Raw genomic sequence first — 12,461 nt, forward strand, 5'->3', positions numbered from 1 at the left:
AACGAAAATACTCGTATTTCATCGATAACGAAATCACAAGCTGATCACACACGTGAGCGAGAGAGAAAGGGTGAGAGGGAGAGAGAGAGAGAGAGAGAGAGAGAGAGAGAGAGAGAGAAGAAGAAGAAGAAAAAGGAAATGATTTTGGAAAGGCTGTCCCAAGAAAGACAAACGAGATCTCTCCGTGGCGCCAAGGGTGCCTCGTTAGTTGGAAATTCGTGAGTAATTTTAGTGTCGTACCCACGCCCCGTGCGGCCGAACGTTTATAATTACCCAACCTCACTCGACCTAATCTAACCCACTTGGCAAACGAGCGAGAGTTCCAGTTTTCCTTACCTAAAGTCGGAAAAAAGGTAAGTACTCGCGTATCGCGAGATTTTCGCGATATCTTCGAAGTCGAAGGTCTTATTTCGTGAGATTGATTGAATTCACATTAAGATCTATTTTAGTTAACGAAATTGAGGTAACAAGAGAGAGACAGAGACAGACAGAGAGAGAGAAAGAGAGAGAAAGGAAAGGAGAGAAGAAAAGAAAACGAAAAAGGGAAAAAAAATATAGAGAAAATGTGAGAGAAGGAAATAAAGATAAAGGGAAAGACATAGAGAGATAAAAAAATACAGAAAGAGAAAGCAGATAAAAAAATTAGTGAGAAAATAGAGAAAAAAAGAAAAAAGAAAAGAAAAGAGGAAAAAAGGAAGGGGAAGAAAAAGAGTAAGAGAAAATAGAGGAAGAAAGAAAGAGAGAAAGACTATAATCTTTCGATCCAGATCGGAAATAATTGTTAGGGAACGTGAGAGCCGGAAAGTTTCTTAGAAAGGTTTGCCCAACGAAAAGTTTCGGCCTTTCGGAAGTTTGCCAAGTTAACGAAAGTTCGATTTGCTTCGATCACGGCTCGATTTTTCCTTCGCTCCAAACTCGACGGCTTATCCAAGAACGATAACGATCGTCTCGTTCACGAGGAGGATTAATCGGAGGAGAAAAGTTTTGGAAAGGCGTAATACGTTGCGAAGACGAGAGCGAGGAAACATCGATAAAGATTACGTAACGTTTAAGCACGATCGATGGTAAAGCATATACATACATAATATCAATTGAAATTTTAATTATTAAAGAATGAAGGTGGGAGGGGGAGGGGAAGCAGGGTAATTATTAGGACGAAAAATCTAAAACAAATTGGTCGTTCTTACGTAAAGTACTTTGCAGGCAAATATTAAAAGAGGAAGGGAGGTGGTGGAAGTAGAGGTCGAGGTGGAGGAGGGAGCGAGGATTCTAAAACAATGTTGGAACGAGTTGACATCAATTGTGAGCGACCGTTTTATTGAACGCACTTGATCTCATTTCAATCCAACTTACGATCTCTAGAAGAACTAATGTAAGACTGAAATAATTTCTCTATAAGTAAAGCAAGTATCACTCTTCCCCCTTCTCTCCATCTTTTCTTTTGTGTCTTCTTTCTTTTTGAAAGACTCGGTGTCTCATTGTTTAGTGATCAAAAACTTAAATCTGACGATCGAACAATTAAAAGAAAGTATCAGTAGAATAAAAATTTTGTTGAGGGTACGTGTATTTCTCAATAGTATATACAAAGAAATTTATATAATTTACTATTATTATAGTATTATATTTATTAATTATAAGGATGCCACTTCTGCTAAATGCTAAGCGTCGCACTTGAAAATTTGACGATGCTGGAAGGACCTAGGAGAGAATAAAGCTTCGATACACTCGTCGGCGATTATATTTATATAATTTACTCTTATTGCAATCAGTTGTTTACAACTGCTAAAAGGCCATACCTTCGGAACATATGTTCAACAAATTTACTTGTAACTTGATAGCTGGTCACAAAATGACTATTATAATAAATATCAGAATATCTATTGAGCAAAAAGTTCGACAAGAACCTTGTGTCACCAGTAAACTGCAAGTTAGGTTTCTTTTGTAAATATTTTTTTGTTTTTCAAAGAAAATTCTAAGGACGGCATACCTTCAAATCATTCCCGAACAGATTTTTCCCTTCAATCTTTGTCTTTTCCTCTAAACGTGCCCTCTACGACGATTTTCTATTTTTCACATAGCCTCTTGGACTAAGCTTGCAGGATTCCGAGATCATTGACCGGTTTCCTGAGTCCTGCTTTTGGAGATGCCACTTCTGCTAAATGCTGAGCGTCGTACTTGAAAATTTGACGATGCTGGAAGGACCCAGGAGAGAATAAAGCTTGGATGCACTCGTCGGCGTTAATATTGCTGCTGTAAATCTCGAAGGGTACTCCTCACATTTCTCGAGAACCTCCAAGATCTCTGCCATACGGTTTCCATGGCTATCATCGCGAAACATCTTTCTCGCAAAAGAGAAAGAGAGAAGATATCAGAAAAGTTGAAATAACCTCTACGAAGGAGTAAGAGTTTGGATAAGAGAATCGATCCTGGAAAATTCCAGCTTCAATTCTTTCCACAATCTATTTGTCAGGTACATACTAATATTTATGAATCATATTTTTCAGCTATTGCTCTAATAAGTTCCCGCGAATATTTCTTTTCTTTTCTTTTCTTTTCTTTTCATCGATTTAAGACACATCATTATGGTCTTGCATCATTGCTATATTGCTACTTTAAATTCCCTCTAAAAATATTATGTTATTTTTGTTCATTTTTATGTATAATACCTATATGAGAAATTTATAACGTTAATATATGCATCTTAATTTCTATACGTACTATAACTGTCGTACGTGTTTCATGCAAAATTAAAAATGCTTCTATTTATTTAGTTTTTATTTTAATTAATTATTGGTAAATATTTTAGACAATAAATGGTCAGTAAATATGAATATTTTGTTTTGTAAAAAAAAGTAAATATCAGTACCAAATCGTATATTATCGTTACGATATTGTTTATACTGATATTTTATTATAAGTATATTACTTGAAATACTGATTTAAAATACTAACTTGATAAAGCTATATCAACCGGTTAAAAATTCAAATCAGATTGAAATAGTCGCTTAAAAATAAGGTCCGTTAATCAAATAAGAAAAGTTAAAAGAAGAAAGAAAAAAAGAACTAAATTCGTATTCCTTGATTCGGGATAGAAAAGGATTTCTCAAGAGGCAGCTGGACTATCAAAGTAAAACGAAACAAAAGAAAAAAAAAGAAAAAAAGGTCGGATCATCTCGAGGTATTAATCGAAAAGTGGGCCACTTGGGCGCTGGCGCATCGCTAACACAAGAAGACGACTTCTTTCGTTTTGCGCTCGCGACGCCGCCGCGGCCGTTTGAAATGAAAGGTGGGACAAAAGTGTGAGACGGAGAGGTGAGGAAGAGGAAAGAAGAGAGGCGACGTAACATTACTCGAAGACGTTTCATCATTGGACGTGCAACAAATAATTAGGTAACCTCGTCGAGCCAACTGTGTAAACCGTGACTCCTCCACGCGATCGACCATACTCTTTCTACACCTTGTCCGCTCGTGTAAAGACGTCCGAGTTTATGAAGGAGAACAAGGAAGAAGAAAAAAAGAAGAAGAAGAAGAAGAAGAAGCAGTAGAAGAGACTCAAGTAGGAACGGTCAGAGAGTGGAAAGAAAAGGTGAAGAGTCGTCGACCCGGACGACCCTTCTTCTTCTTCTTTTTTGTCTTCTTTACCATCGTTGTCGTAGTCGTAGTCGTTGTCGTCGTCGTACGCGACCCCCGTTCAGATAAAACCAAAAAAAAGAAAAAAAATAAATAAAAGAAAAATAATAAGATCGTGGGTTATAGGTTAGATGCTTCTCGTCTCGAGTCTTCTCGAAGACTGAACAAAAACGGAACGCAGTGTGTCTCGTGCCATTACCAACAACTGTCCCCCAGCTGGGAGACTTAAGCAACTCTACGATTAATATGAATTACCCGTTTGGTGATAAGAAAATAACCATGGAATTACTACGCAAATTGTATAATAGAAAGATAAAGATAGAAAGAGAGAGAGGAAATAGAGAAATGTGAATAGATCGATTCGATCATCCCCTCGAGATAAGGTAGGGCAAAGCCACTGTTTGAGGGTCCATTCCTACATACAATATCCAAAGGTATCATTGGTGGTAACTCGAATGAACAGAGAATTCGATAATCCGCTTCTAATTTCTAAAACAAAGAGAGATCGCACACGAGCCAAATGAGAGAAAGAGGGACTATGAAAGGGGTAGTAAAAGTGCGTAACAAAACCAAAGTATATATGCGCGCGCATACACAGATATTCCCTATTCCCTCTCTCTCTTTCTTCCCCCTTCATCCCTACTCTCCCTTTCTCACTAATTCTCATCGCGTATACGTGTGTGTATGCGATAGAGAAGGGAGAGATATTCTCGTTGAGGTGAACTCGAGATCCCAAGTTTGGTGGGTTTTAGAGGGGACGGCAAAGAAGAGCTGAAATTGGGAGCGGGGGCAGAGTTCTACCCTGGAACACATTAACTGCAGGGCGACGGGGTATATAGGGGTGGACTAGGGGCCACTCCACTGGCGTAAGTAAGCCGAATGGAAAACGGAATTGCTCGAGAGCGACCAATGGAAACGGCTTAATCTGCTCTTTCCTGTGGAAGCGTACTTAAGTATCACCTTGTGCCCTACGTAGGAACGTCTCGAGTACTTCCTCTGAAGATTAACAAACGCGACCGATAAATGAAACCGAAATCGTTGCGTTACTTACAAATAACGCACGAGAAACATCCGGATTCTTCATTTCTCAATAAGATTATACATGAAATAATAAATAATGAATCGCGAGAGAGAGAGAAAGAGAAATGATTCGAAGAATTTATATCAATTTCTATTTATTTGATTAATATTTAGTAAAATAAATGATCAACATATATGAGTATTTTATTAAGTATAAATGATAATTTATCAGTATTTATAATATGGTTTTGTCAGGTTTACATATTGATGCAGTTTACATACTGATATTTTATTACAAATACTAACATTCCATTTAAACTTTGTATTACTTCGCCACTTATTACATTAAATATTGATATTTTATTATAAATACTAATCATTTACTCGAAATACTAACCCAATACATAATAGCCTTAATAAAATAATGAAGAAGAAGAAAGAAGGTTACAAGTGTAAGGAATATATATATATAGAACGTAACAAAATGACACAGATTACAAATGATAGAACGATAAATAAGACGAAGACCTAACCGGGAAGCTTCATCGAAGAAATCACGACCCGTGGATCTCTCGATGAGTTTAAACCGTACAATATATCCTTCCTAATGAATTCCTTTTAATTTGTCTGACATAGAAAGAAAAAAAGATAAAAGATAGAAGATAAGAGAGAGAGAGAGAGAGAGAGAGAGAGAGAAGGAGAGAAAGAGAGAGAGAAAGAGAAGGATGGAGGAGGGGAGCGAGTTAGATTGTAAGCGTCCGTCGTCGTCGTCGTAAGAGCACTGATATTAATCCTGATTAGCCTTAATCGAGGCTACTACAGCGGTGTATTTCCTCCTTCGATCGATTCAACCAAATATAGATCGGTCTAACGAATCTCGATCTCTTGAGAAATGATCTCTCATACATACGAATATGCTACTTACGAATATATATATATATATATATATATATATATATATATATATACATTTGTGTGTGTGTGTGTGTGTGCGCGACAATAACAACTTCTTCCTTTTATTTTCCTCGCAAAACGATCCTCCCTATGTTAGTGAACATAACAAAGAGGGAACCTCGAAAGCCAGGCTCGCATATGTGTGCCTATGAGGCGAGTGTCCTAAAAAGGATACGAAAGGCAAGTACCATATAGGTAAGTACGAATGATCAAGAGTAAAAGAGAGAAAGAAGAAAGAGAAATAAAGAGAGGAAAACAGACAATCTCGTTTGTTCAGATCGATCTTTTTTTTTTTTCTTCCTACCGTATCCCATTCCTGTCGAAAGTATCGAGTCTTATCGATCGTTCTGCTCGACAGACGACGATTTTCACGAAGGAAAAATTTCTTCTCTCCTACTTTTCTATCGATCCGCTTTACTGCTATTATACGACCATTCTAGGACTAACTTTTTGCTCTCTTAAAAAAGAGAGAAAGAAAGAAAGAAAGAGAGAGAAAAGAAAAAGAAAGAATTAGGAAAATGAACTTTTATGAAAGCACAATTCGCCCTCGTTCCAAGAGGTCAAGAATCTTTAGTAGAGAGCCCGTTTTGAGCTCTCGCGAAATACTTTTCAGCCGAGGTAAGACAAATTTTTTCTCGAAATTTAAACATTTCTCTTTGTTTACACGTACCAACTTCAATCGAGAAAAATGGAAACGTTTGCAATACGTCAGTTGGTCGAGTTTAGTGATTTGATAGATTTATTATTAGTAGGACAAAAAATGCACGAATGAGCAATTAGCTCCATTCTCATTTTTATTGAATTTATCATCACTCTTTGTTATCTTTATCAAGCTCGTCCTAAATAAAATACCTAACGTTACCCGTATGGTTATACCATATATATATATCTATTTTCAATGACGAAAGAAAACAAACGAAGGATCACAAAGAAACGATAGGGATAGGAAAAAAAGAGTAAGTGTTTACGAGAAATTCGTTGGTAAAAGATCCGTCGATATCCACGCCAATGGGTCAGGTCATAGCGTGGGGTGACGGGAGTGCTAGTAGCGTAGTTAGGGGTGGTTCGATAGGGATGCTTTAGGGTGAGATTTAGTACCAACCTCCGCCGCTTAGTCTACTCATCCCATGTATAGTGTGCCTAGTGTATGTCCCGAGAGCCGAACTATAGTCGATACTCACGAGAGGATATCGCTATAAAATGTTATGTCAAAGTCTTACCACTCGTCGCTGTACACCCTCCCTTCCCTACCATACTTTAATCTCATAACTTTCGATACATATTCGTCAAGTCGATAAAAGCAATATCGATCGTACTGCTTATTGTTGTTCAAATATTTTAATCGTCAAAATTTCAAATTCGTTTACATTGTGTATTAAGTAATATCTTATGTAAGTAAATTAAATTTACATACCATGGAATATTTTCCGCGATTTATTGAAGTACACTTTACACTACTATAAATTGGATAGTATTTAAAGTTGCATTTATTCCCTTATAACCAAGCGTGACTACGAAATCGCATAACAATATATCAATATTTTTGTTGTCTATATAATTTCTTTCCCCCAATGCTGCGTACACATTTGGTTATGTAATTTTCTTTTGATAACAGACTGGAGTTTTTCAACTATAGCTTGAAATATTTGAATAAATCCCGTTCTTTTTAAATTGTTGATTCATTGTTAATTTATATTTAACACTGGATTTATCAGCTATTTTGATATACCTATTTCTACCAAAACCAGTCAAAATGACTGGTCCTTAAAACAAGTGCTTAGGAATATTTCCAGTCTTTATTTACTTTTAAAAAATGACAAAATAAATTGAATAATATTCATTGTAACACAAAAATAGATTTTTAGACATTATCAATTAATCAAACTGTACTTTGTTGTACATCGGTCACAATTTTTACACATATAGATTTTGCTCTGTGTACACTTACCGCATACATTTTTTTGCATATATTGCAAATAGTTGCGGTCTTATTATTATTATTATTATTGCAATATCCTATATTTGACACCATTTACGTATAGGAAGGGTGCCACATGATATTCAGAAAGCCAGTCTGATATTCAAAAGTAAACTCTTCAGCTAAGCGAAACAAAAAGTCTTTCTTTGATATAGTTTTACCCGTCGTATTTTTATACAATATCCAGCAATTTATTCCAGCTAAATCCAAAATATTGAAAAAAACTTTAAGTGGCCACCTTCTGGAACCTGATTTGATGGTATACTTTCGTGCCATTTGATCAGTGACATCGATGCCAAATTTAGTTTTGTTATAAAAAGACACAGTTTTTAGTAGTTTCTTGTTACTTTTATCGATTTTTACGTGTTTGTGTTTTGTAATTAGTATAAGTACTTTCTTATTCGGTTTACTCTCGTAAACTGTAAGTGTAGCGAGAATCTATTTTTGAATACTTCAACATCCACATAAACGTTTCTTACCAGTGTCATAACAAAATTTTACAGCCGACGCCTCAAAATTCAATGTACAAATGAAAATATATTACCTTAGAAACCCCGGGCATCGAGTTCGCACTTACAAATAGCCAAGTGTTCAGGACTCAAGGAAGCCATTATGTACGACACCAAACCTCTGAGTAAATAAACAATTCCAAAAGCCATTACACGTACTAGATCAAAATCATGATTTTCCCGGAATCATATTTTGTCTCAAAAAAATGTTGTAGTACTTATCAATCGTTGTAGCTGCCCCAATGTCATTTCATCACATAGAAACTTGCACCAGTCATTTTGACTGGTAATGATATAAATAGCTATAGCAAAACAATTATATTCGTTACGAATATATATAAGATAATATGAAGTTCATAAAACTGTTTCTTTAATTATAGCTATAAAAGTCATGATATCATTACGGAAAGAAAATGTTACATGCAGTAGGAATTTTAAATGGAAATTGCAAGACTGGTCTGGTAAATCTAGTGTTAAAACTGTAAATAATCAGGAAAAAAAGCCAAGCTACGAAGATTTAAGTTACAATAATACTAAATTTATGCACGTGAAATTGCCCTGATTCTCAGATAATGTACAGATTAATTGAAAACAAAATTTGCCACTGACAAATATTGTAAACATAAACAAGAAATATTTTGTCTCCTTGATATAAAATATTAAATAGTTCGATCGAAAACGATATTATTAATAAACTTTGAAAATATATTATTCTTTTATATGAAAAAAAAGCAATTATACTGAAATACGATGATATGATATAATTTTTTGAGAAACTGAACAGAATAATTTTAGATTTTTATATTCATATCCTACTAGTAACGTATCATTGAAATAAATTATATTACTAATCTATGAGAAGATACTGTGCAAGAATAAAATTAAGAAAGGAAAAAACCTTTTAGTAATGAACTCTTAAAGAAAAGAAAATTCACATAGACCATAGAGTTCTGATTATATCGTTGATCTATCCCGATTCAACCCCACTCGCTATTATCTCGTATGGCTGTACTTAGGATACATTACCCGAATACGAAGGTACTCTGGCCCCGAAATTTCGATTAGTACAAGAGGAGGAAGGCACTTCACGAAATGATGTCCTTAACTTCGTAGGGGAGAAGTTCAAAAGAATTATATCGCAACTTCCTGCGGCTGATTGTAAGACGCAGGTAGAGGCCCACGAAAAATGGAATACACTTCCTTGATCACCGATTTTCTTATTCTTTTCTTCAATTTTCAAAGATCGATCATTTGTTAAATCGATACAATACAAAATATAACGATTGAATTTCTAAAGTATCCTTAAGAATATACAGTATTGAACAAAAGTATTAATATTGATTAAATATTATTCCTGTAACGATTATAAATTTGTAAAAATTACAATTTTTTATTTGATTTTTACCGTCAAGTATATCTCTCGAATATAAATTTATTATATAATAATATATAATATATTAATTGTAAATGTATTGCATGCCATGAAGATTAACTTGATGTGCAATAAAAAAAAGTATAAAAAAATGTATAAGAGCGTCTTATTAGCTAAAAACTATTTTTTTTATTGCAAAACAATTTAATATCCATAGCGTACTTAAACGTTAAATTCAAGACAAATATATATATCTTTTTTAATTAAATAAAAAATCGTAGTTTGTATAGATTTATAGAAGATGTTTTAAGAAAATATAATGTTCCATTATAAATGAATATATGTGCCATTATTAACTTCAACCCATATTATTTTTTTACACATTTAAAGTTGTACCTAGCAATGATTTAACGATAAGCGAGGTTCGATATATCACACTTCAAATGAGATATCGGCTCGATAGAAGAAATAACGAAGCTATATCAAGGAGAACGATCGCAGTATTATAAATGTGTCTACGTATATGCAGCATGAAAGGATGATTTCTATTGCCACTAGAGAGCGCGTCGATTCGATGGGTCAGATGATTTTACAAATATATATAGTTGTACCTTTAATTTAGAAAAAAAAAAGATAAATAAGTCGACGAAGTAAATAAAAAATTATAAACTAAAGAAAATGGAATAATTAGTTATGATATCACAAAATCAAGAAAAAATAACAATAGCATTAAGAAAATGTCGATAAATCATCCTATATATCTGTAAAAAAATTGTTAAATGGAATCAATTTATCTTTAACTCAATTATTGAGTATAAAAATGAATAATACTGCATGAAAAATGTAATTGCCAGTTACATTAAGCTTAGACAGTTGAGTAAAGCACAAAATCAAAAATATAAAATAACCTGTTGAACTGTAAGAAAATTAATCGTATAATTAACCATAATTAATGGAGTAGCTGATCTAATAGCTATAAATATACCTCGTATAAGATTATAAATTTTATTTAATAGAAATAATATTGTTTTGTTTCTTATTATCTTTTATAAAATAATAAAATTACGGGCTATTAATTAGTTACGTTAACTACGCCCTTTTTCGATATTTTTGAATGAAAATCTTACGTTTATTCTGATTCTTATTGAATAATTTTACAAGAAAATGACCTCGCATAAATATAAAGTAATTAATGATTTTAATCATTCTCTATTTAGTGTGTGAACTCTTTAGTGTGTTCAAGACACCCTAGCTTAGGAAGCGTTTGTCGTAGAGAAATTTTATCGAGAATTTGATGCATCGTATTACACTTTATAGTTTTTGTTCCAACCACTGTTACAACATCTTCTTCAATATTGTTGATAAGTAAAAACAAGTTGTTCACCAGGTATTGTTATTATATCTTTTCTAATTATGTATTCTTCATCAAAATGTTTATCATAGATAAATTTGCGACATTTTGGATCGGTCCAAATTTTGCCTCAATATTTCACTCCATTGCCTTATAATTTGAGTACTCTGCAAACAAAATTTTTATTTTTTACGATTTAATCCAAAATAAATCTGCAGTAAAAATGTTAGTATTAATTGTATGTTAAAATATTATTTAACTGCTTTTTTATTTGAAGTACACTGAAGTTTTGAGGTTACACTTACTTTGGATACGGTAAACAGAGAATTTTTCTGTAGTTTTAACTTTTTTTTTTTCTTCTTTCCTTTACTGTTAATGCAATCCACCACAACACAATATTTCACCATCATAAACAAAAAATTCAATTAAAATTCACATTTGTAAAAAAATTACAACAAAAATATCAAATAGAATTATTTGTTTATTTATAAAATCACACGTACTAAAATCTGAACTCCTGAACACCACCGCCGCCCTCATGGAAAATTATCGTACCCGATCTTTCCTCATTTTCAACAACACAAATTCGACGAGAACGCATATCTCGATTGTCCTCCTTGTATGTACGCTTCGTGGAAGAAATAGTAAAATATTAAATTATTGATAAACAATAACATGTCTACGACAGAAAATTATAAAGAAAAAGATCAAATAGCAATCATGTGACAATTAAAGAAGAGGAAATAAATACTGTAAAAAAGAGGAAGAAATGGTTTGCAGATTATGAAAGAAAAAAGAAATTATATGTAACGGGAATGTACAAAATTGGAAAAAAGTAAATACAATAGAAGGAAAAACCAGTCGAATAAAAATTTGAAATATTTACTAAGTATACAACTCTAAAAACACACGCAACAAGTGTATTTTGAGGCCGAAAGAAAGCACAGAAAATAAACCGATTAATACAATAAAGTATCTACAAAAATAATCCTTCTCTCTTATCTAGGGACGATTCTAAAGAGCGGGTAAGAAAATTTTCTTTGCCAATTATCGGAATTCCCTTGGCTCTTGGAGGCAGCAGCCACCGATGTCTTTCACGGATATTTGCCCAACGTCTTCCGTAGCGGTAGTCGTCTCCAGAGTTCGAAAGACAAGTCGAGGCACTTCGAAGAGGATGGAACGGGGGTTTGTTGCTCGTTCGTAGACGAAGAAGAGAGAAGAATGAGATGAAGGAAGGGAAAGGAGAAACGACTCGAATCTTCGTAGAGAAACAGAGAGAGAGAAAGAAAGAGAGAGAGAGAGAGAGAGAGAGAATCTTGGTGAGGATCGAAAGACACTGAGGGACGAGGAGAGCCAAGTAAACTCAAGAACGGCGGCCTCTTTCATCCCCGAAACTTCAAAAGCTGGAGGAACTGCAGGAATCGCACCATATGCCGCCTTTCGAAGTGCCTTTCCTTTCTTTCTTCTTCCTCCTCTTCGCGATAATAAAATTCTAATCATTCCTCCTATATATCTACCCCATGGACGACGATCCTCTCTCGTCGATGCTTTTCCAAGAGAAAGAAAAAAAAAGAGTAAATTAGAGTAAAAGAGAATGAGAGAAAGAGAGAAATCGAGGCAGGTCGACGACACGAAGGGATGAGAACA

The 12,461-nt window shown here is 34.2% G+C and overlaps 1 protein-coding gene across 3 annotated transcripts in view; it reads right to left on the reverse strand.

The window, feature by feature from the left end:
- LOC122520973 (rRNA 2'-O-methyltransferase fibrillarin-like) overlaps window positions 1-12,461 on the reverse strand; it is a 117,130-nt gene that overhangs the window by 50,201 nt on the left and 54,468 nt on the right. The window contains exons 6-8 of one of the 3 annotated variants that reach the window (XR_006304631.1): window positions 1,988-2,338; window positions 1,797-1,921; window positions 1,440-1,698 (exon numbers count right to left, since the gene is read on the reverse strand). The exons of 1 other annotated variant lie outside the window; for it this stretch is intronic. The gene's annotated coding sequence lies outside the window, so the exon portion shown is untranslated. Of the gene's footprint in view, window positions 1-1,439; window positions 1,699-1,796; window positions 1,922-1,987; window positions 2,339-12,461 lie in introns of those variants that run through there. One more of the 3 variants, XR_006304632.1, reaches the window with a different exon arrangement.

This window comes from Polistes fuscatus, unplaced genomic scaffold, assembly GCF_010416935.1.
Source record: "Polistes fuscatus isolate 324 unplaced genomic scaffold, CU_Pfus_HIC Scaffold1, whole genome shotgun sequence".
Taxonomy (NCBI): Eukaryota; Metazoa; Arthropoda; class Insecta; order Hymenoptera; family Vespidae; genus Polistes; species Polistes fuscatus.